This window comes from Marmota marmota, unplaced genomic scaffold (assembly GCF_001458135.2).
Source record: "Marmota marmota marmota unplaced genomic scaffold, marMar, whole genome shotgun sequence".
Lineage (NCBI taxonomy): Eukaryota > Metazoa > Chordata > Mammalia > Rodentia > Sciuridae > Marmota > Marmota marmota.
Window position 1 is genome coordinate 1616236 of NW_025999927.1, and position 27476 is coordinate 1643711.

Genomic DNA, 27476 nt, shown 5'->3' on the forward strand with positions numbered 1-27476 from the left:
GAGGAGAGCAGGAGGAGAGGAGAGGAGAGGAGAGGAGAGGAGGGGAGGACGGGAGGAGCAGGTTGCTCTGTGACGCTGGGAAAGGCCAGGTCAGAACTTCTGTAAGTATGGTAAGGGGAGGTTCTATGTAAAGGGAGGGTGTTGGCAGCTGTGAATGGTTCTGGTATCTGGTCCTGGGGACCCAGCCCTGGCTCTGCTTTCTCTCAGCCAGCGTCAGAGGAGCAGGAGCCGCCGGCTCATGGATTTAATTTTAGGTTTCCTGAGGCTGTCACTGTCACCACGTCATCTCAGACACCCGTACAGAGGAGCCAGCTTTGGCTGTGAGTGAAGGGCACAGCGAGGTCACTGTGCTTCCCAGGAGCCCATGACTGGTGAAGTCTGTGCCCCTGGGCTCCACGGGCTTGTCTTCCAGGGCAGTGCCCTGCGGCCGAGTGTAGACAGCTGTACGGAAATATCCTTCCCTATCTGCAGCTTTGACTGTAGGAGCCTCCGAATCTACTTTTGAGCTGCATTTTCTAAGATGACGTTAAGTGTGTAAGAAGCAAGTGTGGCCACAGGGCCAGCGGCTCCAGGAGGCAGGTGTGTCTGGAGCTGAGTGACTCTGGGACGTCAATGCCACCCGCAGTGCTGTCAGTTCTGCCGTTTCAACAAAAAAGTGAAAGACAGCAGATGTCACCCACTCAGTAGTTTAGGTGCCCTCTAGTAGACAGCCTCGCCCATTTCCTATCTTGTCCTCCTATGGACACGCGGCCCCAGTGTGCTTGCAGCAGTGTCCTTTACTGGCCTGCGGCCTCAGGACCGCTTGGGTCCTACCTCTGGGGGTGGCGCTGGACGGGGCCTTTGTTTGGAGGTCCCCAGGGTGTCCAGTGTTTGGTCAGTTTGCGCTTCGTTTGGGGCTGAGTTTCAGACTTCTCGTGGGTAACACTGGCTTCTCTAGGAGGAAAGTCTGAGGAGCCGGGCTGTGTGTTGGACGTGATGCGCGCTCTCTGCCCTCTGGTCACGCACACACCGGGCGCGTGCCACCTCACCGCCTCTCACACGTCCACCACAGGCTCCTTTTGCTGCTTAGGTGAAGGTGACAATTTGGTGTCAATTCCTGTAGCCTCCCAGATCTCCCTTGCTGCCCGGCCCTGGCTTTTCTGGTCTTCTCCTAACTGGCGTGTGTCACTTGGGCTGGCCTTGCTCTGCCATCTGGGAGAGTGGACTGTCGGGAAGGGACCCTGGGGTGTAGGTGTTGAAGAACTTTGGGGTGGCTTCCACAAATGGTGTTGACTGGTCAAGGTCTTTAGAAAGTCTCCTCTGAGGGCTTCCTACTGGCTATGGGTCATTGATGCAGAGGGTGCCTGGGCGCTGGTGGCTGAGCAGGCTGCGTCCCTTCACCTCATCTTGGAAGCCTGTTTGCCCAGATAACCCAGCTGAGAAACAATCCTGTGTCTGCCAAGATTTCTGCAGCGGGCCTGGGTCTGTCCAGCTCATTTTCTTTCTCCTGTCCATTGATCCATGTCCATCCACCTCCTCTGCTCATCAGCACTGCCTCGGTGCCGTTGGTCTGCCCTGACTGAGTACCACAGACGGCATCTGCGCACGGCTCTGGAGCTGGGAGTCCAAGATCAGGATGCAGGCAGACGGGTATAGTGAGGCTGATTGCCCCTGTGTAGAGGCCTCCTTCTCACTGTGTGCTCACATGGTGGGAGGGGCGGGAGCCCTCTGGGTCCTTTTATAAGGTCAGCCCTGTTTGTGAGGATGATATGTCCCCCCGGGGGGAGGATTTCTACCTGTGAGTTTTGGCAGGACACCAACATGCAGCCCAGAACATCTGTCTTAGGCCTGCTGCCGATTTTGTTATTGCATTTACATCTCTTCTGGTTCTTTCTGAAAGCAAATCTCAATACGACCCTTGCTTCTCTTTTATTTTGCATCTCGACTGCGTTTTTCTTCTTGAGAGAACAGGAAGCATGGGGACAGTGTGAGCCCCAAGGCTCCAGCAGCCTGGGTCCTCTGCTGATCTGAGCTGGTCACACACTGAAGGGCCCTGAGGCAGCCTGGGCCTCCTCCCTCTGTCCACCCTGGAGCCCACACTCTGAGGGCTGAGTGGAGCAAGGGTGAGATTCAGGACAAGCCTCCAGTGGCTTCAGTAGGCCCGGAGGCTGGGGGAGGAGGCCGGCTCAGCTCTGTGTAGGGCGTGCACAGAGATCTGGCTCCACACCTCAGACATGGAGATAAAGGAGCCGGGTGTGAAGAATGGTCTTTTCTTCCATGTGGTTCAAGTTTACCATTAAGTACTTCAGGGCTTTACTGAAAGTCCTCTGCCCAACATGTCCAACCCCAGCACAGGTTGGGAGAGGAGCCCGGGGGTGACGTCATCTCTATCGCGAGGACAGTCCATTCTTCTGTGTCTTCAGATTCAGCACCAGACTTCTTCTCGTCCTCTCTTTCCTTGAGTTTGTCACCTTTGTGCACAGACCTGAGATGGGGCTTGAAGGGGACACCTCCCCTGCCCTGTATCTCTCACCATTGTGCTTTGCACGGGGGGCTGATCTTCCTTACCTGGAGCTTCCTCTGGAGCCAGTGGGGTCTGCATGGGATGGGTCTGGTGGAGTCCAGACCTGACCACACCGGATGCTTCTGGGCCAAGTGTCTGGGACAGATTCTGTGCCTTCCCAAGTTTTTTGAAGGAGATTTTTGCCTTCAAGTGAAATTGATGGAACATCAGTTTTCCCTATTTTTCTGCATCTAAAGAAAGTCTTTCTGAATTTTCTCTTGTTCCTGTCAATGTTGGCATGAAGTCCCCAGCAGTGTCCCCACCAGCTTTCTGGGCTCCGTGTGTGGGCCAGTTTTCCTGTTTGCAGAATGACCTGCTCTTTGTCCACATGATAAATGTGGCCACCCCGTGACGAGGGATGACGAGAGGCAAGTGCACCTCGCTGGCTTGCAGAAGGTGGCACGCGCCCCACGGAGCAGCTCACACAGCTCACAGTGAAGTTCCCTCAGGGTTGCAGATCCTTGACCCCCCCCAAAATTAGATTATTCAGAATTCCGTTGTGATTGGCATGGTTTATAAAACTTTTTTTTTGAAACAAAATATAGTTTTCATGTCAAATTCAGATAAATGTGAACGGTGACTTTTAATGTGACAGTAGGGTTTCCTTCAGAACCTGCGGGTAGACTGAACTCAAAACTGCCAAGAGGTAGGTCTCGGCTCATTTCAGAACCGGTCTGCAGACAGTTCATGATTCCTTTGTCCTGGACTTTCTAAGAAAAAGCACGAGTCCCTGGTGCCTGATCTCCATAGCATGGAAAGACCCTGGGCCGAGCCCACTTTGCTCCTGGCCCTCTTCACGTCATGCAGAGGGATGTCCCCCCTGGATCAGCCATCCATAGCACAGCAGAACAGTACGTGGCTCTTCCTTCTCCTGGGGACTCACAGAGCCCATTAGAGGAAGACACCAGCTGCCCTCGCTCAGGACTTCTGACCTGGCACCGGCCAACACAGAGGGTAACACTAATGGTCAACTGTGCACATCTCTATATGATGCCCTTTTGAAGAGTCCAGTCAGATAAGAGCACATGAGCAGTTCAGCTTAAACCTGACTTCTGTACACAAACTCGACTATGAAAAACACACACATCTGGGACATACCTACAAAATGACTCATAACCTTGGATTCATCTCATTTCCGGAGGGTTTCAGAGGGCAGCAGAAAGAACTTTTAGGAGCTTTTGTGTTCTTGCTCTGTGTCTACTCTGATTCAGGGAGGCCTCTGTCTTGTGTTTGAGTGGGTTGTCGGGCTTGCTTCTGTTCCTTCACACCGGTATTGACAGCTCCTTTGTCGGCACAGACACACAGGCATGGGTATTTAAAGGACTGGGTGGGCATCAGGACCATCTCACACCAAGTCTTGAGTGATGCCCAACTGTTTCTCCTGCTCTGGTGTGTGCAATCCTGCACGCAGCTTTCATTCTGCAGAGAAGGTGGCGCTCTGATTGTTTAAAAGGAGAAATACTTTGTTTTATTTTTTTAAATCAAATCAACTTTCAAAATTGACACATAACTTAAAAATCATGCACCTTAATGCAGCGAGGTACCAGTCATGTTTTCATGCAAGCGCACTCTGTGTGATGTCGGAGTGGAACATAGCCGTCTCCCCATTTACATCTTCATTGCGAAACATCAGAACTCTTTCTTCTAGCTTTTTGATGTGTGCAATCCATTATTGTTTCCTATAGTTAGTTTAATGTTTTTATTCAATAAACAAACACTGTCATCTTGATCTTGCCAATCTCTGGCAGTTTCCAGTTCCGTGGCTGTGGACAGTCCCCTGCTTGGACTCAGCCCATGTCCACCCAGTTCCCTGGATGATGGCAGATCGTCTCGAGACACCAGCAGAGCCCCCATTCCAGAGAGGGCTGGCTGTGGTGGGTGAGGGCAGCTTCCTGTCCTTCCTGCCAGGGTCCCCAGGGAGTGAGTGGTGAGGCCCTGGGGGACCCTGCTTTCTGGCTCCTGCCCCACGCTCCGTGTAGACAAGCAGGCTGACGGGCTTGCTGCTGCTCCCTGCTGGGAGCCCAGTCTCTGTCTGCTTGGAGGAACTTCCTGTCTGCTTGGCTCCTCATCCTGGTCTGCTGCTGAGTTTACCTGCTCGTGTGCTCTTCTGTGTTAGGTGTGTCCAGGAGCCATAAAGGAGTGGCGTCCTAGGAGATTTTACCAAAGGGGCAGGCCTTGGTTGCTTTAGGCATCTTTGTCCAAGATAGAATGCTCCTCAGCCCAAACCTGAGGTGGGGTTTTAAAACCTGGCAGGCATCGCTGGCACTGTGGGCCATACACCTCCAACAGTGCCAGGCCCCTGGCCCAGCCCCAGGGATTCAGCTCTGCTTTCTCCCAGAACGTCTCTGCTCCAGTGATGTTCTTTCTCCTGTGTCCTCTGGGACCAGTGTCTTATTTGAGGTGCACTGAACAGACCCCTCTGTGGGAGGTCTCAGCTCTGTGCCAGCCCACTGCTGCTCCACGTCCACACAGAGCCCTCCTGAGACCTGGCCTGTGCAGCTGGACACTGCAGGCTGGGAAGCTGGTATTTGGGAAGAAGATCTAGAATACTGGGTGTTTACTTCTGGGGTATAGCCATTTCAGCCTTCCCTGAAGTGGACAGGCCAGCATTCCCCACAGACTGGACTCCACATCAGCCTAGTCTTTCTTAGTCTTGCAGCATTCACTGTCTTGGCACCCGTGGCTGACAGTGGATGGTAACACTGGCAGGGCACCCCTGCTCACTAGCAGGGCCATTCTGCTAGGAGGCCAGGGACCTGGACCTTGAAATCCAGAAGAATTATATTCTAGTTTGAGTTCTGCCCCCCAGTGACCAGGTAGCTAAGGGCAGGTCACTCTGTTTCTTTGGACTGGAGCTTTCTTACCTGTAAAATGAGAAAGTTGCAGTTAATTATCTATGAAGTCACTTCAAGCCCAAGGGTGATAACATTCTTTGATTAACTGACAAAAGTAGCAATAACAAGACAGCAAACCCTTCTTACCAGGGCCCAGGTGTGTTGTGTTCAAGGTCCACGATGTTCAGGTTCATGGCTGCCTTGGCATGCACATTCTGTAAGGCAGCGTCCTCTCCTCAGGGGCTGTCCTTGCCCACAGACAGCCTGCGAGCCAGAGAACTGGGACCCTGGACCAGCGGACCTCAGCGCCCAGCTCTTGACTGATGCTGAACGGAGGAGCATTGAAAAGAAATCATGTCACGGTACAAAGAAAGAAGAAAGGCACGCGTGCCTTCTGCTCTAGCCATCAGGCTTTGTGTGGATTTCCCCCTAACTTGATGAAAGGGTGTAATTAATCTATAATTAAGTAGTAGGGTTCTCAGGGAGGGGATTAGGGCCCAGCGCCATGCGGGGCTTTGCCCACAAGAGGGCGCTGTCCGGCCGCTGGGCTCAGCTCCCTGCATGAACTTGAGATGAGCATCCCTGGAGCCTTCTTACCTCAGGGTCTAGTCTGCTCCTGTGGAACACGCAGTCACAGCGAGGGGCTGCTGTGTACATCACACGCCTTCCTGCGCCCTGCTTCAGTTCCCTGGCCTTGCTGCGTCCCGGCCCGGAGTCTCTGCACACTCACTGCGGTGGTCTCCAGGCAGCTGCCTCTCGGTGGTGGATGGAATTCAGCACGACAACTCGGATGTTCCATTTAAATCCGCTTTTCCAAAACTCCTCCATCAGCTACTCACAGGTCTGGTTAGCAATCACACTGCCATTCCATGTGACCCAAAATGAGAAGGATTTACAGAAGTAATTGTTTAGCATGCAAACGACGTACCTGCGCGGCTTCAGACAGAGCAGGCAGCCCAGAAGAGCTGGGCTGATTCCTGGGAGCCCCCCACGGCTAGGCGGCAGAGCCCGGAACTGCCGCTGGAGCTGTGTTTAAGAAGTAGTAATAATAGAGGGAATAGGAGGCACCCGGGAGGAGCAGAGCGCTCCGGTCCCGGCTGTGGTGAGGCCCCGTCAGGCGCATAGATGTTTTTAATTAATTAGGCTGCTGGCAAGCCCTCCCGAGTGTGCGGGACAGGAGGGGGTCCTTGCCCAGCCTGGTGCACAGCCCATGGCCCATGCTGCTGCCCTGTAACCTCTTGTGGGTTCCTCTCCCACTGTGGCTGGCCCTCCTTGTCCTCTGGGAAGAGTCAAGCCCTCAGAGCGAGCACAGCCAAAGCGACTGGAAGCCCTGGGCAGGACTTCAGCGCACCCGAGTGAACTCATGGGTGGAAATATCCTTTTACTCTGCAGTAAAAATATCCTTTTACTATAGCCTGGTGAAACCATCTGTAGAAGGTGAACAGGCCCTTGAGAGGGACAGGAAAGGTCTGGCCCTCGCTAGTGCCTCCTGCTGGTGCCACTGTGGGCTGCAGCCAGGCTCAAGCTCCCGCTTAGCGGACGGGGCACAGGACCAAGCGACCCCAGAGGACACTCATATCTGGAGGAAGAAGAAACGGCCATTCCTGCTGGTGAAGAAAGCCCTGTGCATGTGGCTGGAGCTCAGGGCCTGGCTGGACGCCGCGCTTCTCTGCCTCCTCCAGCTTCGGTTCCCTGCCCACGGCTCTGGCTGCCACCCTGGCTGGCCTCTCTTCTCCCCGTCCTTTCCCACTCTGCCCCGGGTTCCTTTCCCCACTTTTCTTCCCTGTCCTTTTCGAGCTCCTCTCAAGCACCCTTGTTTTATGGGGCTGTGCTGGGCTCTCAGTAGCCCTCAGGGGGCGGCCCATCCCCGGTGAGTGGGACCAGCCTCCAGCCCTGCCTCCGTTTTTGAGAGAGGTAAAGAAGACTGGGTGAGGAACAGACCTAGCGCCTTTAGAAGGGATGCCTGGGTTTGAGGCGAGTCCTGGGCAGTGCTGTGCGGTGGTTGCTGATAACTAGGGTGAGGGCCACGAGGCATGTACGCCCTCACCCTATTGGACCCGACACGGTGCTCGCAGGGGCCTGCAGAGTGCCAGTCCTGAGATGAGGTCCAGGAGACAGGACCCTCGAAGGTCAGTGGGCCGTGAGTGCCTGAGTGCCGGTGGAGGAGTAGGGGAGGAGATGAGCACCGGTGTTCCAGCAGAGGGAGGCTCCCTTGTTCCCAAGACGCTTGTCACGAGGCAGGATGGCCGGTCGCTGGAGGGTGAGTGAGAGGAGTGAAGGTGGCCCTGACTAAGGCCACTGAGCCCTGGCCCGGAGGGCACTTCCCAGGAGTTGGAGTCTCTTAAAGGCTTCTGGATGAATGGTCTGGACCCGGCCCCTGGGGGTGTCTTGCCTTGCTCTGTGGGGAGGAAAACCCCAGGACCTTTGCCCTGGGGGAGCCTTTCCTGACCAAGCAGGGCCCAGGCTGAAGTTGAGCAGGAAAAGCTCAGCAAAGGAGCCTCCCAGGCACCCAGAGGCTGTGGTCTGGAGGTGCTGGGGCCTGGGGTGTGGAGCAAAGACAGGGACGGGGGGGAGGCTCCTGTATGGGAACTGGGTTCCCCAGTGGGACTCCGAGGCGGCAAAGACCTGTGCCCAGGGGCGAGGCCAGGGCCAGCCTGACAAGTGCCCAGGGCCCCAGGCACCCAACCTAGAGGTCAGAATAAAGCCATGACAGGGGCTGGGGCTGTAGCTCAGTTGGTAGAGTGTTTGCTTTGCATGTGTGGGGCACTGGATTCGATCCCTAGCACCACATAAAAATAAAATAAATGAATACAGGTATTGTGTCTATGACTTAAAAAAAAAAGATAACACAAAACAAAAAGAGTTAGTGTTTTAAAAAACAAAAACAAATCCATGACAGAACATTAGGATGTGGGGATACTGGGGATTAGACCCAGGGGCACTTGGCCACTGAGCCACATTCCCAACCGTTTTTATTTTTTATTTTGAGACAGGGTCTCAGGCACTAGGATTCGAAGTCCTCTTAGGCCAGCTAGATAGCAAGTGCCAACTATGTCACCATCTTCCTTATGAGATGGCTGATGATCTCCTGCCTGAGGTTAGCTGTCAGAGGAAGCGGACTGGCTTTTGCTTCTGGGGGCTGGGCTGTGGCTAGCCTCTTCCAAGTATTATCTCCTTCTTTTGGGATCAGCTTGGTTTTTAGGTAACAAAGCCATAGCACCTGGAACCAGACTGAATGTCCAGCGCTGAGGTCTACACCTGGCTGGATGATGCCACATGGGGTGGGTCGTTTGGCTGTGCAGCGCGGAGGCCTGGCTGGCCGTCTCTGTTCTGGGAGGGTCTAGTGTGGTCTTGTTCTGGGAGGGTCTAGTGTGGTCTTGTTCTGGGCTTGCATGTTTGGTGAACTGACTGCAGATACCTGGCCAGTGCTGCCTCTGCCCAGCTTCCCCGTGTTTGTATGGCTCTACCATCTCCCAGGTTTCCTGGTCACCACGTGATATGGCTCCGGGAAGTAGGTAGCCCTTAACTGTGGCGAGTCTCTAGGAGAAGTGGTGTTTGAAATGTCAGCTCTGAACACAGAACATGGGGTCCAGCCGGCTCCTGTTGGTCCTTGGCTCAGGTCTGGTGTCAAAGCCTCCTTGCCTCATGCTGAACTTGAATGTCACCGAGGCAGCAGAGCCAGGTTGCCCTGGGAGGAGCTGACCTGCCACAGAGCAGGGCGCGTGGACTCAGGGGTCTGTGGGCATGGGTGGCGTGACTGCCAGCCCTGCACCCGCTCACCCAGCCCCACTCCCCTGAGGCCAGCCACAGTCCCACCTCAGACCTGGAGGACGTCAGCAGCCTTGGGGACAGCAGTGGCTCTGAGACCTCTGAGGGTCCCGGGGGCTGTGCAAGAGGAAAGAGGCCACGAGGAGAGAGACAGTGGAGGAGGGCCACATGTGGCGTGTGCCGTGCTGAGTGGGCCTTGTGTGTGACGGGGTGTCTGTGGCGTGTGGCGTGTCCACGTGGGTATGTGATATGGTGTGTGTGGCTGTTGTGTGTTGTGTGCGTGTGGCTGTGTGGTGGGTTTTGTGGTGTGATTCTTGTGTGTGACCTGTGTGGGGGGTCGGAGAGTGGCCGCCATTCTGGATACCTTCATGCCGCCCTGGGTGCCCCCGGCCAGATCCTGCACAAGGGTCTCCGCTGCCTGCTGCCCGCTGCAGGTGATGACCAGGAGGAGAGCTGCTGTTGGCGGTAGGCCTGCAGAGGCCAGAGAAACCATTGCACTCTGGGGCCTCCTGGGCCACCTCTGGCCTTTTTGGCGGGGATGGCAGGGGACCATGTAGTGGCCTGGCAGTCCAGGGGGCAGCCCCCGAGCTGCACGGAGCAGCTGGTGAGGACGCTGTGGACGGCAGGCGAGGCGGCCCCCCTGGGGGGCAGATTGATGCCCGTCTCAGGAATGACACGGGAACCCTGCGCTTTGAGCGTTGGTTTTCTTTATTCTTCTTTAGCCCCCATCTTGGCAAGAAATGAAACACACATTGCCCATCGTGTGGCCCTTTTGTGAGGTCATTTCTCTGCACTTGTTTGAAAACGCTTCCCAGTGGCTCCCAGCTCCTCTTACTGATAGAATCTCTGCAGATGCCCCGAGCGCTGGCCCCGTGCAGGTGGCAGTCCTCCTAGTCCCCCGCAGCCCCCACTCTGTGCACAGAATGTCCCCATGTCCTCAGGAAGGCCAGGTGGCACTGCACACCATCCTTCCAGGTGGGTCTGGGGCTCCATATCCCCCATTCCCCTCACGCCATGGGAACTGTGCCGTCTCATGCTGTTTGCTGTGTGTCCCTCTTTAAGCCAACCCAGATGACGGGCCTGCACTCGACGGTGCCCGGGATATGGTGACCAGGGTTCTGCCGAGACCTCCTGCCCCGTGAAGGGACCATTTTAAAGAGACTCTGGGGGGAAAAAACCCAGTATCTCCTATGGAGTCACAAAAGTCCAGGAGTCCTTTCCCATCCACAGCCCCCGGACAGGTAGAGGCCAGACACTGGGGCTGCCATCAGGGATGCGAAGCCAGAGAGTCCAGCAGTTCATGACAGCGGGCAGAGTGAGGCAGAGCTAAGTTGGCCTGGTGGCTGTCGCAGGACTGCATTTCGGCACCTTTCTGTGATGTCCATGCCTAGTGTCCCACCCTGCCTCCCCAGCACCCTTCCCGGGGATCCTCAGCAAGGCCCTCGAGTGGTTAGAAACCCAGGGCGAGCAGAGCACTTGTGGGACTCAGGGGAGCACTCAACAAGGAGCTGGACTAGGAGGGTCAGAAACAATAAGGGGGCACCCCCCAGAGAAGGCAGGTCAGGGAGACCCTGGGAAAGCTCAGAGGACGGCAGGTTCACCCACAGCTGAGGGACTGGAGAGAACACAGTCCTCAGGGCCACTGGAGGCTTCGGGCACTGCACGAGGGTCTCAGGTAGTCGTGACCAGTGATGCCCAGATGCGGGGCCTGGCCCCAGACTCGCAAGCTGACACACTCCTGGTAGTTTTGTCTCTTATTCTAAGCCATTTTTTTCCCTTAGATTTTTCTGATTGAAAAAAAAAAAAAAAGACATGCTCCCTCCCTGTGCCTGCCACATCAATTACCAAGAATATCATGGTTTCAATGGGACACTAGGGAGGCCCTCAACCGTTTCCTCTAATAACGAGCTCCGTCCTCAGGGCCACATGCACATCCCCTGGGTGAGCCGTGGGACACTAGCTCTCTTCCAGCCTTGCTGGCCCAGGACTGTCCAGCATGGGGGCCTGGGGACGGCCGTCTTCTCCCTGCATCTCTTTTACTCTCTTCCCTCTGTGCGGGCCTGTTTCTGGGTCCAAATTTCCCCTTTCTATTAGAAGACCGTTGTATCGGATTAAGGTCCACTCAGTGACCTCAACTGAACTCTGATTACCTCTGTGAAGACCGGTCCTGAATTAGGTTCCATCCCAAGGTCCTTGGGGCTGAGGACTCAAATTTACCTTTTTGGGGGACACAATTCAACCACAGAGGGCCCTTCCCCTAGGCCACGCCTGCCTATTCCCACCACGTGCAGGGGCAGAGTCTTCACGGGCCCACTTTCTCTCACTCTGGCAGCCAAACCAGCCAGACGAGTTGGAGAGCCGGTGGGGATATCCCTACACACAAGGGCCAGAGCTGGAAGGAGCAGGGACCAGGACGGCAGCCAGCGGCTCGCACCGGCTGTCATTTTCCATGTCTTGTTTGGAGTCCCACAGATGCAGTAACCCATCTCCCAGATGCAGTAGCACATCCCCCAGTTGCAGTAGCCCATCCCCCAGATATAGACGCCCATCCCCCAGATGCAGCAGTCCATCCCCCAGATGCAGTAGTCCATCCCCCAGATGCAGTAGCCCATCACCCAGATGCAGTAGCCCATTTCCCAGATGCAGTAGCCCATCTCCCAGTGCAGTAGCCCATGAAGAACAGAAACAATTTCCTCAGTTCTGGAGGTGGAAAGTGCTAGGTGGGGCTGGCGCCTGGTGATGGCTCCTGGTTTTGTCATCTGCTGACATGAGAGGGAGAGAGGGAGCAGGGCCTGACCTGTCCCTGCAGTGAACCCTTGCTCCTGCGGTGATGGCCTCCATGGGCTGAGGGCCCTGCGTGTGCCCTGGACCCTCTTGTGGGCTGCCTCCAACATGGCCACCCTGGGAACTCGGTTTCCAACCAGGAACCTTGGGGACAGCCTAGTGGTGACCCTATGCACCCAGGGGCCTGGGTGAGGCTCCCTCCCTAGGGTCTGCTTGTGGGTCTCCAGAGCTCTCGGGGGCTCTGTGGGTTTAAGTTCTCAGTGAGGCGATTGCCAATGAAAGAACCTGCACAGAAGGAAGGTGTGTTTGATTTCTGAGTAAAACTGAAAGCCCAGGACGACTGACCTGCCTTTCCTTGCTCCTCCTGCCCAGGCCCCGGGGCCCCTGTGGTACAGCCGAGCCAGCAGGTGTGGGCCAGCCGGATGCCTGTGCAACCCGTTCCTCCTCCAGCTTTATTCTGATCATTCATTTCCCAAGCTGAGTTTCACAAAATTATTTAAAGCACTTGATGCTCACCTCCAAAAGCCAATGACACAGGACCAAGACACTGGTTGTGCTTGGCATGAAGCCCAACAGCAGCCTTGGCTGCCCCCTGATGTGACTTATCCTAATGCCAGTTAGTATTCTGCTTTCTGCCACGTCAGGCGGCTGGCTCCTTCTGGCACATCTTGATGACAGATGGACAGACGGTTTCTTCACGGCGTTGGCTTCTGCTGGCCCTGCCTGCGTGGCTCCACGTGCCAGCCACAGGCTCCTTGGCACTAGGAGACCTAGAGCTGACTTGTTCTTTCCCACTTGAGGAAGGTGGATGAACCTAAGGGCCAGATGCAGTGTCTTATCCAGTGGCAGATGGAGTTTTGTTTGCACAGAGTTCCCTTTGTTTTTGTGGAGTATCAGTCCGGGCGCACCCTTGGGTGCTATATGCCCTCATCCCAGAATGCTGCTCCTGAACTGGTGTGAGTCACGCAGGGGGATCTGCAGCAGGCAGTGGCTGGGTACCGGGCACTGAGTCCAGTTTTCTCCAGGAGAGGAACTGAGCAGCACCGGAAAGGGTCCTGGGCAGGGGCTGGTTGCATGAGCAGATGGGAAGGTACCAGGGGCACAGAAGGGGCACCCGCAGTGCAGGAAGGAGCAGGGTGCGGGGAGGAGAGCTGCTGCCACCACTCAGAGGTGTGCTCCCCTGCGGGGTCCAGTCCCACCTGACTCTGTGGTACACTGTAGCCAGAAGAGCACGTGCTGAGGCCTCCCTGATGTAGTCCTGCAGACCCCCTGCGTGGGGTGCTCCGAGGGAGGCGGGCTGCCACCCTGCCACCCTGAGTGTGGAAGTGCCTCCATGCTGGCTCTTGGGGCCTGGGAGCCATGTCCTGCTGCCCCAGAGCTCCCTCTTAATGCTGGACACCCCCATGAGGCACGTTCTATGGATTGTCAGTAGAGGGCTTTGGGCATCAGCCAGAAAGCACCCGAAAGTCTGGCTGTGCCAGGGGTGGGTGCTTCTGTCCTGTAGCCTCAGTGCCCTCCTGTGCCAGGGCGATAACATGGGCACCCCAGGATGAGCTGCCCATGTGTGGCATGTGGCCACGTGATGCCAAGACGGAGGCTGAAGCCTGGGGGAACGGATTTGCCAGGCTGCTGGGAGCCCAAGAGGTGGGAGGCCAGGCCGAGGACGGGCTCGTGGGTGGAGCTCTCCCATGATGGGAAGTGTGTCCAACATGGAATCTCTGATCATGGAAGAGTTGCAGGCAATGCGTTTGGTGATTAAACTATGGATGTTCCTTTAGAGACAGGAGCTGTTGTTCTGGAACCTTCCTGCTTTGCGGTCGGGCACTGTTGGCTTTGAGAGCAAAGGGCTCAGCTGGCCGAGCAGAGGGTGGGGTGGGGAGCCTCCTCCTGCCAGATGCTTCTCTTTGCAAGTTCCCACCTCCCCTCTCTTGCTCCATCCCCTTGGCTCTGAGGCATGTGGGGCTGTGACAGGAGACCTGAGCCACTGGTGAGGACCTCACCTGTGAGGAGTGTGGCCTTCTGAGCACAGCAGGACTGCTCGGCCTGCGCCTGCCATGACCCCTGAGCTCCAGAGCAAGGAGGAGCGGTCAATGCTCGGGGCTGTGTTTTGTCCTTGCTTCTTGTTCTGGTTTTTCCTGGGCCTTGGGATTGCTGTTCTGAGATCTTGTTTTTCCTCAAGCCCCAAAGTTGCTTAGGAGTGTTTTTTTTCCCTTTGATTTGCTAGAATTTCATTTCTTCTTTCATGGATTGTTCTGCGAGGTATGCGGTAAGTTCCGTGGAGGTGGCTCTCTTCTACAGAGCTTTAATATAAACTGTGTATTTAATTTACACTGTGCATGTGAGTGATCTGTGTCTGGCTCTGGCCTTGGGAAAGCAAGAAGCAGAGTGACTGCTGAAAGACAGGGATGGGAATTTCTTTTTCAGTAAAGACCCTGTGAAATTATGCACTGAGCAAATACAGGATGCAGAAATCTACCTTTGCAAAGCAAACGCAAAAGTTGAAGAGAAAAAGTATATCAGTTAGTTATTATTTTCTTTTAATATTACCAAGGGCTTGGAATTCCTTTAAGGTGACATTTTACACGGTTCCCCCTACATGAGTTCCCTGGACTCTTGACTGTGTGAAGACAGACAGTGGTGTGGGGGCTGCCAGGGCTCAGGAGAGGGAGTGGGAGCTGGTGTTTGGGGTACCGTGGCTCACTGGTGAGGCAGAGTCCGGGTGGGCCGTCCCCCTGGAGCCTGCACCAGGAGCAGGGAGAACAGTAGATTTCATGCTGTGTGTCTTACACCACAAGGGAAAAGGGCTGAGAGAAATCTGTGTGCTGATAGTTCCACCCGAGGCTGTGTTTTCTTTCCATAATGAATGTGTTCCCACTCTTTTCCTTTGGGTGCTGTGCTCAGCATTTTTAATCTTTTAATAGTTAAAGCTATGCTTACGCTTTCCTCCCATGACGAGGAGAGGGACAGCGTGCTACCTTCGCCTGTCACCGTCAGTCCAAGGGCTCCTGGGAAGCCATGGAAACCCAGAGGCCGAGAGCCCCCCATCCCGTGTGACCCAGCATCACCCCTTCCTCCCCCAGTGAGAGGGGGCCCTGCTTCTCACCACCGTAAAATCCAGTATCAACCTGACACTGAGAAGCACACCACAGTTGGGGACAACTGCCAGGGAGAGATGGTGGGTCATTGACAGTCCCCAGAGGCGGGCTGTGGCACCACCCAGGGAGTGCCAAGGCCAGTCAGGAGATGGGGGCAGGTGCATATCCGAGGCCTTGGTGTAGCTTCTACAGGCAGGAGGTGCAGGTAGAGCTAGCCGTCCCAGGAACGCAGTCTGAAGGTCCAGCTTGCGCCCGGCTGGGACTGCTCGCCTGGCCTGTTGCTGTGAGGTGGGGATCATGGCTCCTGCTCCCTTGTCCATGGTCAGGTCAGCATGTGGCCCTGTTCAGTGAAGAGGGCTGCTGCTGCTGAGCCTGGGTCCTGGGGGTCTGCAGGGCGTGAGTCCCATTGGGAGCCGCTGGGCAGACAGCCTGTGCTTGGCCCTCCTCCTACTGATGTCCTTCAGAAAAAAACCCCCAGGTTCCTGCAGAGATCAGTCTGCTAAAGGACTTGCCCAAGGTCACGGCAACATGACCAGGTAACCACAGCTCTGGGAACTGTTGCCTCCTGTGCAAAACTGTCCCTCTGTTGCTCCCTTAGGAGCAGAGACAGCGCTTGCTTCTTGAAGCTCGGCAGACCACTCACTCATCTGGCATGGCAAACCTCGTGTGTGCCGGATGAGATGTTGTTGATTCTTAGAGTTCTTCAGCATTACTGCTGGTTTCTTGGGTGAGGGTTGGAAAGCAGGGAGGCTGCTTGAGGCCCAGGTGGTCTTCCAATTGCTACAACAACTAATGGTGACAGTCAGAGTGATCCTTTAGGTTCACTTGTCAAGGTGTGTGTTATAGAAGTTAAAAAATAGATGTCTCTTCAAAGCTGCAACAGACTCAGCCTTCCTTCTTTAGCAAAGATTTCTTGGGGGATGTTGCTTAGCTACAGAGTTTTGGTGAGGCCCAAGAGGCCCAAGAGCCACACATGGACTCTGCCCAGTCGGAAGTGCCCTGGCAGGAGAAAAGCCTACCTCCCTGCACCTGCGGCTGCTTCTGCCAGGCAGACCTCCCAAGACAGGTACTGGATGGGCCCAGCCTGCCTCAGTGCTTCAGAGACACAGGACACTGTGGCCATGATGCTGGACGAACTTGGGGCACTATTGTGGCACCCGTATACTCCCCCTGGGTATGGTGTGGGTGGAGTCAGCCACACGCTCTGTGAGGGGAGGGGGGATGCACCCTGCATTGGTACGCTGCTGTTTGGAGGCAACACATTCAGGCAGCGTTGGGGCAGTGGTGGCTCTGAGTGGGCCACTGGCCATAGCTGCTCAGATATTCTTAGGTTCCCACCACTCCCAGTGAGGTACAAAGTCATCAGCTGAGTGATTCCCTTGCAGAGAAAACTAATCTCCAAACTTGGTGACAAGGACAGTTAGTACAAAGTGCTGCACACCTCTTATTATTATTATTAATATTATTATTATTATTTAGAACTGAAACTTAAGTGCATTTAATTTGGAAGAAAATTCTCCTTTCACCAATATTGGTTGCCCCTCGTTTCCCTGGAGGGCACATGGAGTGGCAGGTGCAGGCTTGGCAGCCATTGGGACCCAGCCTATCTCAAAGTGGCAAATTCCCAGCTACCTGACCAGGGTCCTGTTTCTAAACCTCACTGATGTTGGCTGGAAAGAACGGTGGCCCGTGGGAGTGCCGTGCACCCTCTGCCCAGACAGCGCCTCACATGCCGCCAGCCCTGTGCAGCACGGTGCAGACACTGGCAGGTAGGAGCTGCCTGCGCCACCCCTGGGCAGCAGGGTGGGGTGCACCCAGGCGCACCGTTGCGTCAGGCGTAATGATGATGGAAAGGCCATCTAGAGATGTTGGGGCACATGTAGGAGGGTGGGTGCCAGTTAGTACACATGCCCCGCCACTCCCTCAGTGGGTTTGAGCATCCTCAGGTTCGGTGGCCCTGGTGGGTCCCGGAGCCAGTCTCCCCAGATATTAAGTGTGACTGTCCTAAAAAGAGCCAGATGCACCCAGAGTGTGTCAAACTCCTGTTCTCCAGGGGCCAGGGGCTGGAGGAACCAGATGGAATGTGTCCCCCAGCTCTGAACCTTGCAGGCCACCTCTCTAGCACCTGCCTATAGGAAGCTGTGATGGGCGGAGTGGGCGGGGCCTGGAGATGGGCGGAACACCCCTAACCGTCCATCTTGGCTGTGGATGCCCCAAGCCTATTTCAGGGCAGTGAGCAAATGTCTTCACTATGGCGAGAGTCCGTATTACGTACCCTAATTGTTAATTAAACTGACCTTAGGCTGTTTGCATGCCAAGCATGAAGACCTGAGGAGGTGACTCAGGGCCTCCGTTTGATGATGGAGGCCGCTGAGGTCCACATTGCTGCTGGACAGCACGTCTGGCTCCTGTTCTGTTCGGTGCTCTCTGTGCCCAGGCCTGTGACGTGGCGTGTGCCCGGGCTTCCTTAACCCCACTGGCCAGCTGGGTTTGGGTCGTCTCCTCTCGTGTCCCCTCCTGGTCCCCCACTCCAGGCTGTGGGCCATACAGTCTGACAGCTGTTCTATTTCTGCTCTTTCCTTTTGGCTCTGTTTTCATCTGTGAGGACTTTAAATACAAGGTCACCAAGATGAACCAGCGTTTCACGTGAGCAGGAGAGAATCACAGACCCTAAGCCCAGTGGCTGGTCGGTCAAGCTCACAGCCCTCCCTGGGGTTCCCTGGGGGCTGGTGGGTCTCACCCCTGCTTCTGGTGGCTTCCCAGGTGTAGGAACCTCACGGTTGTGTCCCATTTAAGTGAGGTGGCAGCGCACACCACGCCTGTATTTGTGACTGGTCACAGATGTAACAGGATTTTGAAACACAATGCTTACAGAATCCAAGTACAGTTTTAAATCTCCATTTTGCCTGCAGTAAGGAGAAGCGGGTCTTTGTTCTCACAGTTCTGGATATTTTCAGTGTCTCTGAGGGTTCCCAAGGGCTGTGACACCCAGGTCAGCAGGAAGGACGAGATGTCTGTGGAGGGAGAAGCAGGGAGTGGGTGGCAGAGGTGAAGGCCTTGCCCAGCCTGTGTGTGCTCCATGGCCTAGGCCAGCTAGGGCAGCTGTCATGGGTGGCCTAATTGTGGCCATAGCAGGGCCTCCCCTTCCCAGTCTCCCTGCAATGGGGCTGTTCTGTGGACGGGTTTTCTGCACCCTGAGGTTCTCTGCACCCTGAGGCTCTCTGCACCCTGAGGTTCTCTGCACCCTGAGGTTCTCTGCACCCTGAGGTTCTCTGCACCCTGAGGTTTCTGTACCCTGAGGTTTCTGCACCCTGAGGTTCTCTGCACCCTGAGGTTCTCTGAACCCTGAGGCTTTCTGTACCCCCATGAGGGCTCAGCTCACCCGCATCTATGGCCTGCAGATCTCACCACTGGCCACGCCGAAGGGCTTGTGGACAGACGGATCTTGACCATCGTGAAGAAGCAGAGGGCCGCTTGGGTCCTCAGTGGTGGGTGTCCTTGAGGGATGGCGACATGCAGTCAGCTCAGTCATCCGGTGGTGTGTTGTTGTCACCCTGCTTTGACAGCAGCTGCTGCTTTGTCCTGATCCCTACTTCAGCGCCAGTAACATGCTGCCCCTTGCATTCTCTGCTGTAGACTGAGCCATGCTCATGTCTAAGCTCTTGGGGGGTCTCCCTCTCCTCCTGTGCTTAAAGGGCTCGGCCACATGTTTGAGGTTGAGTGGGGACAGCTGAGCTCCCCCGGCATGCTGGCTTTCCGTCGGGCATTTCTGAGCAGAGGCTGAGTGCGTGGCAAGTGCGTGGAGCTCTGCTGGGGTCCTGCTGACTCCCTGAGTTTGGTTTTAAGGCTGAAGTGTGCTGCCAAGAGTATGGATGCCGAGCCTGGGCGGAGGAGCTTCCCCTTGGCTGGACTGAGCCCACATGGGTTCTGTTAGGTTCTGTTTTTGCCTCTGTGTAGTAGCTGTTGCAGTCCACAAACAGAAGTTTGCACAAGGTGTTAAAGGACAAGTGTAGGTGTGCGTTTGTTCACATAGGATCTGTGTACTTCTCCTTCCTGTTGAGGACTCACTCTTTGCAATTGGTGGCTTAGGCTGAGTGTCCCTGCCCTAGGCAGGCAGTGATGCCTCCTGGCAGCCCCTCTGGCCAGGGCTTCTCAGCCTCTGCACTGGTGACACTTTGGTCGATGGGCCCTCTTGCAGGGGCTATCCTGTGCACCATGGGGCTGAACGCTGACAGAGAATCGCTGCTGGGACTTGTTTTTCTCAGTGTGCGTTTCCAGGATCAAGTCACGTGGAGCTGAGGCTGGAAGACAATTTTGTGGTTCCCAAGGTGCATGTAGCCCAGGGAGTGTCTCATGGTCTACCTGCTTGACCACGCGCCCCAGGCTGTCACATCTGCACCTGGCCCAGCACACAGAGGAGTCAGTTTCACTGGCCACTTTTGAGTCCAGATGTTGAGAGCAAGCGCTGATGGAGGGCCGGGGCAGTGGTGACCTTCAATGGGCAGCAGGAGGAAGCCCAGGGGAGCCCGAGGGAGGGCTCTTGGAGTCGAGGTCAGGGCAGCCTGTGTTGGTTCTCCAAGGCTGTGGACCTGGGGTGTGCGAGAGGACTCCTGTGCACACACAGTTCTCACACCTGCTTGGAGATCTCCCCAAGCAAGGCCAGGGAGCCTGAATGGGACGTCCCCAGGGGACAGAGCATTTCCTTTATTATTTGTGTGGTTTCCTCAGCAGTCTCTTGGCTTCTTGGAGTTTTACTGAGAATTTCAGACAGTCCAACGAGGCTCTTTAAGTGCCCTGGCTTCCCTGTGTGGGTGTTGCTGCTGCTGCGTGGCTAGAGCTCCAGGGCCCCGGGCAGCCAGGGCACGGTTACCCCCTCGTGGCTTTCCAGTTAGGAAGGAGGGCCTGCTTTTCTTTGACACAGAGGATGAGAAGGCTCAGCATTCTCCTTCCTTTTAGGGTTCCCACCTCATTGCTGCCAGGGCCTGTGAGTCCTGCTCAGTGCCATTGACTCACGACCCTCAGGTGAGGCATCTTCACACAGGTCTTGGCCAGGGACTTTCAAATGCACCACTGGCAGGTGTGTTTAGCTCTGGACAGAGCCCCGCACAAGCTGAAGCTTCAGCTCTCCACACCTGGTGTTCCTGGGGTGGTTGAGGATTGGAACCCTGTCATGTCCCGGGTCCCCGTTCTATCCCGGTAACACATCTGCTGCTGTGAGCACTGGGGCAGGGACCTGTGGAGCGCCCCTGTGTTGTGTGGAGGGGCCTGGAAGCCCCTCACCCACCAGTGCACATTGCCAGCATGCCCCACCCTGCCCCAGGTTGCCCGTCTCTGTGCCCCACCCTGGGCCAGAGCTATGCTGAGTGTTACATAAACACTCAGGGTATGAGGTGCTGATGGACGGCGAGGAAACACAGTGGCCAGCTCTGACTGAGTGCGGAGAGCGCTGCTGGCAGGTTTCTATGGAGCAGGGGGTCAGCAAGTGGTGCGGGGCCTTCCCTGGGCAGACTCGGGCTCCTCCGTGGCAGGGTGAGGACACAGGCCCAGTCCCTGCCCCTTCCCCCTCGCCTCTGTCCTGTGCTAGGGTGTGCGCTGCCTACCTGGACCCGGGCCCTGAGGGCATGTGGCCATGCCAGCCTGCTTGGCAGCGTATGCTCTGGGAACTTCTCCTGAGATTTCTCTGCAGCCTCCTGACATTCCACTTTTGTGTTTATCCAGTGGAGAAACCACCTATTATGCTAAGGGCCTAAGAGCAGAGTGTCAGACGTGACCCCTGCTCTCCCACGCTGGTGGAGGCCGGCCTGGGAGTTGGATGGGCATCTGCGCTCCATCTCTACTCCCCTGCCGTGGGGGGGCTCCTAGAGGCAGGACTCCTGTTGTGGCAGGACTGTGACTTCTGAGGTGCCATTTGGCCGTTTCTTTACAGGCGCCCTCAGTCTGGGGGCTGTGCCCTTTGTGTCCTGAATGTGACCGCCCTCGGGAGCGTCACTGTTCTCGTCACCCTTCCTCTCCTCCTTGCATTCCCGACTCTTGACAAAATATGGGAATCCTGTCCCCACGTGGACTCCCTCACAAAACACCATCTCGTGGCCCAAGGAATGTTTTGACCTCTGACTCTCATGCTACCACGGGCAGTCCTCCACCGGGTTGCTGCTTTCCCAGGTTCAGCAGGATGCTGGCAGCGCCCTGGACCACCCGGCCCAGCCACGGCGAGCCCCCATGAGCACGTCCCAGCCGTGCTGGGAAGCGCCAAGGGAGCAGTGGCTCCTTGGCAGCCCTGGGTGGGGAGCCCAGTGTGGCTCTGGGAGGTCAGAGGCAGAGCCGGGCCTCGGGCTTAGTGGCTGGGTGGCAGGAGAGAAGCTGGGGTGACCCTGGCTTTCTCTTGAGTCTGGCAGAACAATGGTGTTTTGTAGAGGCCCCACCTTTATTTTCTCCTGAAGGAGACCTGCCTCTGCCTTGGCAGCCTCGTTCTACCTGAGGGCCTCTGGAGAGGAGGCCGGCGGCTGGTAGAACCTGGCTGCCCACTGGCCGGAGCCCTGTGGCAGCGCGGCCTGCCAACAACAGTTCTCTCTGGAAGTGTGGCCCGGGGAGCCCCTAGGGCCCAGAGTGAGTTGGGGAATAGCCACCCCAGGTGCTCACTGCCCACACCACTATACAAGAGAAAGTGTTTAAAAGGGGATTTTAAGAAAACAGCCCAACAGGACAGACCCATTATTTTCTTCGGTGTTTGACCAAGAAGGAGCTTCGTGATGGTGTAATCTGATGCGTTGCTGTACAGACAAAAGACGTTGCTTACAGTAAGGTCAGGAGATCTAAGTGGCGGCCAAGGGCCAACTGGGTTCCTGGGAGCCCACGGCAGGTGGGCATCTACTCCAGCGCTCTCTCCACCTCACCTTCCTGGTTGGCGTGTTCTCGCTGCCAGGAGAGCTCTGCATGCATGGCGCATGTTCACATGTGTGATCATCCTGTATGGGTACGAGGTTGCTGCTGTCCTTCTGATCCACTCTGGGGACGGTGACTGTGGCCCGGTGTGGCCAAATCTGAACCCAGAGGCTCACACCAGGGAGTGACGTTCAGGTTGGGAGTCCTAGAGCAGTCCTCCCACCTGCCCCAGGTGGCAGGACTGCCCCCAGGTGGGGTTAGGTGGCTTCTCTGTGGTCCTAATTGCCATCCCCTTGGGGCAGGAAAGTGTGCCCAGGTGCTCAACAGCAGACCCTGTCACCTGCTACAGGAACGCAGCATGTCACCTGTCGACCCGATGGCTTGGGAGCTCGCTGTAGGAGGTTGCAAACCTGTCGCACATCTAGGCTCAGAGGTCTGCTCATGGAGGCCCAGAAACCAGGCCACCACTCAGGATGTCCTTGGCTCCCAGGAGCCACTGGAGTACCCACCATCACCCCTGGCACCTCATGAAGACCATGAGGCCGGCTGGACACTTCTCTGGTTGTGCTGCCCTTGGTCCTCATCTGAATGCTTGTTGGGACATGCCCTTTGAGACCTCTTTAGCTGAGTCCATCGTGTTTGTCCTGAGAGGCTACTCTGAGGCCAAGGTGGTTCTCAGAGGGTTAGACTAAGCTGAACCCACCCATGAATTAAGGCTGTCCTGATTTCATGGCAGTCCCTGCACAAAAGAAGCCCACTCCAGGCTGGACTTCTTGGGGTCAGTGCTGTTCAAAGCCCTTGCCTGCACCTGCCCAGGCTTGTAGGTGCCGTCCCTCTCCCATGCAGGGTGAGTCTGCCCAGCTCTTCTGCTGATGTGCTTGTGTCACCACTCTCAACTTATATCCCTGTCATTACCATGGAGGACCCATGCAGCCAACCTAGGAGGGAAGTGACAGAGTTGTCCCAACCTTCAGATAAGGAAGTGGGGTGCAGAGATTCCAAAGGCCTTCTGATCCAGAGTGGATCAGAAGGTCAAAAACAGTCTCCAAGTTTATTCAAGCATGGTGGACTGAGCTGGTAAGTCTCAGCGCTCGCCCCACCAGCTGAGGGCCAGCCATACACTTCATTTTCACTCCAACGTCACTTGGTTGCAGGGTTTGAGTCAGCTTTGCCTCGTTGTGACAAAATGCCAGAGGTAGATGACTTGAAAGGCTCGTTGTTTCAGAGGTTTTAGCCCATATCACCTGGCCTCACTCTGTGGGGAGGCAGCGTGGCGGGGAGTGCCAGGTGGGGCAGGGCTGCTCCCTCGTGGAGGCTGGGAAGCAGGGAGGATCTGGGTGTTATAGCAACATCTTCCCCACAAACTCACTGAGTTATGGATCTACAAATGCATTAATCCACTGATGAAGATTCTGACCCTCCTAATCCATCACTTCCCGAAGTCCACACCTCTGAATGCTGCTGCACAGAGCTTCTGGGGGACAGTCTTGACCCATGAGAGGACAGCTCTGGGTCCTAGAAAGCAGAACCAGAACTAGAACCAGGTAGCAATGACCATGAGCCTTACGACGTCCTGCCCACAATGACAATCCATTCATGTATGTCCTCTTTAGAGCAGTCTGCCGCTCTGGTTAGGATGCCTGCTGCATGGCCTTCAAACACCGTTCTCACCCCTGGCTTTGAGACATGTCATGGTATGTCTGATTGTTGTAAGGATCTCCATGAGTTTCTAAAAAACAGTCTCCAAGTTTATTTTAACCTGGCATCTTTTAAAATTACATGTATGTCTCCAAATACATTGGTGAGGAAGACGATGTCGTAAATTAAATGTGCAGGTAGTTACTACCCTGATGTGTGCCGGGGCAGAAGTGGGAAGTTTCCTCCTTGGCCAGTGTCTTCTCATTGGCTCAGCCTCCGGGCCTCCACGGCTGGGGGCCAAGGTGGGTCACCAAGCACCTCCACGGGTGCCTGGTCCATCTGGGGAGAGCTGCTCTGTGTGCCCGCGATGGCCCTGGTCCTGGCTCTGGCTTGGCTCTGGCTGTGAACATGAACTTAAAGAGGAAGCAGAGGGTGAGAAGCAAGGGTCAGCTGCCTTCCAACCTACAATCTGGCTGAGACTCATCCCCTGAGGTTTCTGGAAAAAGGCAAAGGCGGGGGACAAGGAAGAAAGTGAGGCAAGGAGGGAGAAGCCCAAGGGGAAAGAAGAGTCCGTGCAGGAGGCAATAGCCGCCAGGCCCGTGGCGTGGACGTGCCCTTGGGTCCGTGGACAACGTCTCTGCAGCCCTCCTCTCCTTTTGACCCTCCTTTTGATGCCTCCTGGGTGGTTAGATGTGGAAACATGCTTCTTTCAATGGGGCGGAAGTCTCAGGGGCTCCATGTTACTGGTGAGAGTAGATTCGGGGCCCTGAGTGTGGGCCGCTCCATGGAGGTAGGTCTGGAGTCTCTGTAGCCGAACACAGCGACCTTGAGGTGTCTGAGCAGTCACGGATGCCACAGCGCACAGTAAGAGGAAGAGAGGGAATGGCTTTCAAAGCAGCACAAACGTCAGGAGCGGTACCGACCCCTGTGGCGAGGTCCTCCTGAGCGTACTCCCATGTGCTGAGTGGGCGCTGTGTCTGCAGCGCTCCCTAACTGCAAGGAGAACCCGTGGTTGTTGGTTCTGCAGTGAAATGGGAGGCTCCCTGCTTGGGAGTGTCTAGGTCCATGATAGAAGCCAGAGCTCCTGGAGTGTGGTCTGCAGGTAGCTGCGGGCGAGGGGGTGTCCAGCCCCCCTCCCGAGGGACCGAGCTAAGCTGGGATGTGACTTCCACAGGAGTTGATTTAGAGAGGTTTAGAAGGGGCTGATGGTGGAGCCCCCGCCTGCGTATGAGCAGCCTGCAGGGACTGACTCCCTGAGTCTGGGCCGGCGAGGTCGATGACGCAGCCCCGAGTGCTCCTGCCAACGTGCTAAAGGGATTTCAGATGTCTTAATACCCAGGATGAGACGGTCTGCTCCCCGGATCTTCTAGGGCGCACTGACCAAGCCTCCGGGGACTGTGGTGTGACCTGGGTATTTAATATGTAGTGGGCAGGCTGTTCCTGCTTGGGAACAGTTCTGGGTGGCTCCTCTGGTTTTTGTCATTTACATAGAGTAAATAAATCCACAAAGGGTCGGGGAAGGGAAAGCACTAGACTTTATTAAAGAACTTCTCAAAATTCAGATCCAGGACTTTCCAAAGCAAGAAGGACTGGGCTGGAGGTGGGGAAAGCCTCACAAATGCACAGGCTGTCCTTCACACGCAACAAGGACAGGTGACATGGAGGGCGTGAGGGTGAGCCCATCCTTGCTCCTGGTGAGGGCTGGTGGCCTCAGCCAGCCACTTCAGCCAGCCACTTCAGCCAGCGGAGGCCAGGAGGGGCTGCGTGCTGAAGCCACACCTGGGCGGGGACGTGGCTCAGTGGTAGATCAGGTGCCTGGCACACACAGGGCCTTCGCTTCTGTACCCAGCACCACACACATGTGCACGCACGCGCGCGCGCACACACACACACAGAGTGTGTGAGTGGGGAAAGTAAAATCATTACGACTAAAAGGCAAGGATAAATCAAGCACATTTAAACTTGTCCTTAAGAATTCCTTAAGTCATGGGGCTGGGGATATGGGGAGATAGCTCAGTGGGCAGAGTGCTTGCCTGGCATGCACAAGGCCATGGGTTCAATCCCTGGCACCACACACACACACAAAAAAAAGACTTCCTCAAGTCAGGCTCCATGGCACACACCTATAATCCCAGTGGCTCTGGAGGCTGAGGCCGGAGGATCACGAGTTCAATCCCCAGGACCAAAAAGAAAAACAAACAAACCAACAAAGACCCATAACAAGAATTCCTTTTGCTGCCCACGAAGCAGGGCAGCAGGTCTGTGTACTGGGTCTTCTCAGTGACACGAGTGTATGGCCAAGTCGAACTTCCCAGAGTGCTCGGCCAGGACTCATGCAGCACACCTAGCTGCGTGTTCCTTGTGCTCACGACAGGCCGTGGGGCTCCTATCCAGCACTCGGGGGGTGGGGGCTGCCCTCAGCGTGGTCATCCTGCCAGGGGCCTGCGGTCCTTTGTGGAGGGCTGTCCTTTGCGAAGGTGGCTGTTCTGGGGAGGGATGACTGCAGGAAGTCCCCAGACGCCTGTGCTGACCCCAGAGTGCTCTGGCCCAGGCCCAGCCCTGGTGAGCCCTGCCCTGGTGCTCCCTGCCTCAGCAGCGATGGTGTCACCTGGTGCCCCGCCCTGGTGCCCAGCCACCTCGCGTTATCTCCCACACAGACCCGAGGTCCATCCCAGCCCCACCCGTGGAGCCCAGCTCTTGGCAGAGGTTGTATAGAGGGTACTAAGTAGTGCTGCCAATGTCCAGCTGGGTGGGCAGAGGAGGGGGATGCCACAGGGAGAGCAATGTACAGGGCACTGTGAGGACACACCCCGCCACGGGCAGCCGCCTCTGTCCCCTGCAGGCCACGAGGAAAGGGTGAGGGCAGCACTGTGTTCTTCATAGCAAATGAGTTTTATTAGTAGATGTGGAAGGACTGTGTAATTAGTGTGGCAGAGGGGAAAGCTAGCAGAGATGGATGGCAGGGCTAGGGTCACACCAAGGCTGCAGACCTATCCCTGAGGACTTGGGGACTGATATCACACAGCAACCACATGTGACAATGCTGAGGTTGCTGCCTTGTGTGTCTCTGAATCTCAACACTGACCTTAAGAACAAGCCCGCAGAACTCTCCTCCACATGAATTTCTCACTCTGTAACCAGAGCGTGTTTTCACAATCCCTTTAAAACAAACTCCGATGGGATTCTAGGGTGACACACAGCAGGCCTTCCTGATGCTCTCTGTAAGTCAAAAACTGGGCTTAGCCTTTCTATTCCCCTTGTTTCTCACCCATGTAGCTGGAGCCTGTCCGCATGATGAGCAGAAGCTGCTAGCTTATCTCTGGGTCCGGTGACAGAAAGAGTATCAGGAAAAGGACAATCGCCAGTCCTCAGCAGGGGGAGAGGACAGGAGCATTGCTGGCTCTGCAGCCTGCTGGCTCAGCCCTCCATCCACCCGATCCCCGTCTGATCACAGCCGAGCTGTTACGAATGGCTCACTGGAACAGCGCATCTGGCGATCTTAGAAGAAATGGTTTTGCTGGGATCATTCTAAGCCAATGATTTTATCCCTTTCTCCTCATACCTAGGACATTAACTTATCAGCTACTCTGGTGTCAAGCTTAATGTGCTTTAAACACGTAAAACAAATGCCAGACCCCCTCGGGTTCAGGGGTAGATTTTCATGAGGCGTTGAGTGCTCTCGGGTGTCAGGGGACCCATCTCAGCAGATGGAGAGGGAGAGCTGGGTTCTCTGCCCCTTCCTCCAGCAGGAGTGAGGACTGGCACGTGGGGTAGGCCGGCTGTCTCCTCAGCTCCAGGCTCTGCCAGCCTTGCTGCCCGGCTCATGAGGTCCTGCACCCTGCTGGCCCAGAGGCACTAAGAGTCATTCCGCCCACCAGGCCTGCCAGCTGGTCTGTGAAGGCCAGCAGACGGTCACTGTGAGGGCTGTGGGTG

The 27476-nt window shown here is 55.9% G+C and overlaps 1 protein-coding gene across 7 annotated transcripts in view; it reads left to right on the forward strand.

Moving 5' to 3' along the window:
- The window catches only part of Disc1 (DISC1 scaffold protein), a 202810-nt gene that overhangs the window by 107236 nt on the left and 68098 nt on the right, over positions 1-27476 (forward strand). The gene's annotated exons all lie outside the window — the stretch shown is intronic.